The 2500-nt window shown below is 58.4% G+C and overlaps 2 non-coding genes and 1 pseudogene across 2 annotated transcripts in view; all 3 read left to right on the plus strand.

The window, feature by feature from the left end:
• LOC145751701 (small subunit ribosomal RNA) overlaps positions 1–1017 on the plus strand; it is a 1678-nt pseudogene extending 661 nt beyond the window's left edge.
• A 245-nt stretch (positions 1018–1262) lies between these two features.
• On the plus strand, positions 1263–1416 carry LOC145751694 (5.8S ribosomal RNA). Its single transcript, XR_014283754.1, has one exon. It is a non-coding gene; the product is annotated as a 5.8S ribosomal RNA (ribosomal RNA).
• Positions 1417–1738: 322 nt separating this feature from the next.
• LOC145751706 (large subunit ribosomal RNA) overlaps positions 1739–2500 on the plus strand; it is a 3642-nt gene continuing 2880 nt past the window's right edge. Inside the window, exon 1 of the ribosomal RNA XR_014283763.1 lies at positions 1739–2500. This exon is cut by the window's right edge and continues 2880 nt beyond it. This is a non-coding gene — a ribosomal RNA (large subunit ribosomal RNA).

A 2500-nucleotide genomic window follows, 5' to 3' on the forward strand; every position in this document is an offset into this window, starting at 1 on the left:
CGTCGCAAGGCGTGCACTGTTCGTTCTGGCTTTACCTCCGGTTTTCCGTCGGTGCTCTTGACTGAGTGTCGGCGGCGGCCGGGACGTTTACCTTGAAAAAATTAGAGTGTTCAAAGCAGGCGCTTCGCCTGGATAGTGTTGCATGGAATAATGAAATAGGACCTCGGTTCTTTTTTGTTGGTTTTCGGAGCGCGAGGTAATGTTTAAGAGGGACGGACGGGGGCATTCGTACTGTGCCGTTAGAGGTGAAATTCTTGGATCGGCGCAAGACGAACGACTGCAAAAGCATTTGCCAAGAATGTTTTCTTTAATCAAGAGCGAAAGTCAGAGGTTCGAAGACGAACAGATACCGTCCTAGTTCTGACTATAAACGATGCCAACTAGCGATCGGGGGGCGTTATTTTGACGACCTCTCCGGCAGCTTGCGGGAAACCAAAGAAAATTGACAGATTGAGAGCTCTTTCATGATTCTGTGGGTGGTGGTGCATGGCCGTTCTTAGTTGGTGGAGCGATTTGTCTGGTTAATTCCGATAACGAACGAGACTCTGGCTTGCTAAATAGTTACGCGGCCTTCCCGGCCGGCGTTTAACTTCTTAGAAGGACTAGTGGCGTTTAGCCACACGAGATTGAGCAATAACAGGTCTGTGATGCCCTTAGATGTTCGGGGCCGCACGCGCGCTACACTGACCGGATCAACGTGTGTTCGCCTTGGCCGAAAGGTCTGGGTAACCCGATGAACCCCGGTCGTGCTAGGGATAGAGAATTGAAATTATTTCGCTTGAACGAGGAATTCCCAGTAAGCGCGAGTCATTAGCTCGCGTTGATTACGTCCCTGCCCTTTGTACACACCGCCCGTCGCTACTACCGATTGAATGGTTTAGTGAGGTCCTCCGATTGGGCCCGGGCTCGACTGGCGACGGTTGGGTCTTGGCCCGAAAAGACGATCTAACTTGATTACTTAGAGGAAGTAAAAGTCGTAACAAGGTTTCCGTAGGTGAACCTGCGGAAGGATCATTAGCGCGAGAAAAAAAATCGAAGAGCGAAAGAGCAAACACCGGGACGGCGACGTGCTTCGGCGCGTCCGCCGCCCCGCGATCAGGAACTTGTTTTGTCGGCGTCGAGTGCCCGAAGGCTTCATGCGGTGCGCGGGCTTGTCGCACTATTTGTTGCGACCGCGACCCGCTCGGCGTCACGCGATTTTTTCAGCCGGATGGCGAATCAAGGTTAGGAATCGAAGAGCGAAAAGCAAACAAACAAACGATGGCTCTTGGCGGTGGATCACTCGGCTCGCGAGTCGATGAAGGACGCAGCAAGCTGCGTGATTTAATGTGAATTGCAGAACACATTGAGCATTGACGATCTGAACGCGTATTGCGGCCTCGGGTTCATCCCGGGACCGCGTCCGTCTCAGGGTCGCAGAAACGACAACGGCCGGCGGGATCGGCTCCGCGACGGCTCATCTCGCGTGCGTATGCCCGGCGACGGGCAATCGCCGCTCGGTTGAAGGTAGAAAGTTTTGGTATTCGGGCTCGCGTCAGCGATGCGTGGCGGCCGGCGATCCGCGCCGCGTCCGCTTGCCGCTCGAGTCGCAACGACGGCGCTGTCGACCTCGAGCTGGGGTCCTCGACGCGTCGGTCGCGATTCGCGCAGGGCGAGTAGGAGCCGCGGGGCGGTGATGTGTCGGAAGTCGAGCGCGCGAGGGCGCGGCGTCTCGAAGGACGAGCGAAAATAGTTTTATCGGCCTGAGATCGGGCGAGGCTACCCGCTGAATTTAAGCATATTACTAAGCGGAGGAAGAGAAACTAACGAGGATTCCCTCAGTAACGGCGAGTGAAGCGGGAAGAGCCCATCGCCGAATCGGGCCGCTACGAGGAGCGGTCCCGAGTTGTGGCGTAAAGAATTCGTCTTGCGTGCGATCCGCGCCGCCCGAGTCCTTCTGATCGAGGCCTTATCCCAGAGCGGGTGTCAGGCCCTTGGCGGCGGCGCGCTCGACCGCTCGGCGTCTTCTCGAAGTCGGGTTGTTTGGGAAAGCAGCCCAAAGCGGGTGGTAAACCCCATTTAAGGCTAAATACTGTCGCGAGACCGATAGCGAACAAGTACCGTGAGGGAAAGTTGAAAAGCACTTTGAAGAGAGAGTTAAAAAGTACGCGAAACCGTCGAGGGGCAAACGGAGAGGCCTGTCGGGTCGTCCGGCCGCTTTCAGTCGCCGAGCGGGCGCACGCGCGTTGCCGCGGACCTTTACGGGCCGCGGCGCGGGCGGAGCGTCGGCAAGGCGACGCCCTAGCGCCGGGCGAAGGTCGCGACCGGCTGTGCTATAGGCGCGCGGCAGGTTCCGCCCGACGCCCGGTCGAGGAGAGAGATTTCGCCGCGCCTGTCGCCCTCTCGGGGGCGGCCGCGGGCCCGCGTCGAGCTGGGCCGTCGTCGGCCCGGGACTGTTTTCAGTGCCGGGCCGAGGCGGTTCGGTTTCGCCGCGTCAGCCTGTCGTCCGGGCGCACGGGGT

Source organism: Corella eumyota, chromosome 4 (genome assembly GCF_963082875.1).
Source record: "Corella eumyota chromosome 4, kaCorEumy4.1, whole genome shotgun sequence".
Taxonomy (NCBI): domain Eukaryota; kingdom Metazoa; phylum Chordata; class Ascidiacea; order Phlebobranchia; family Corellidae; genus Corella; species Corella eumyota.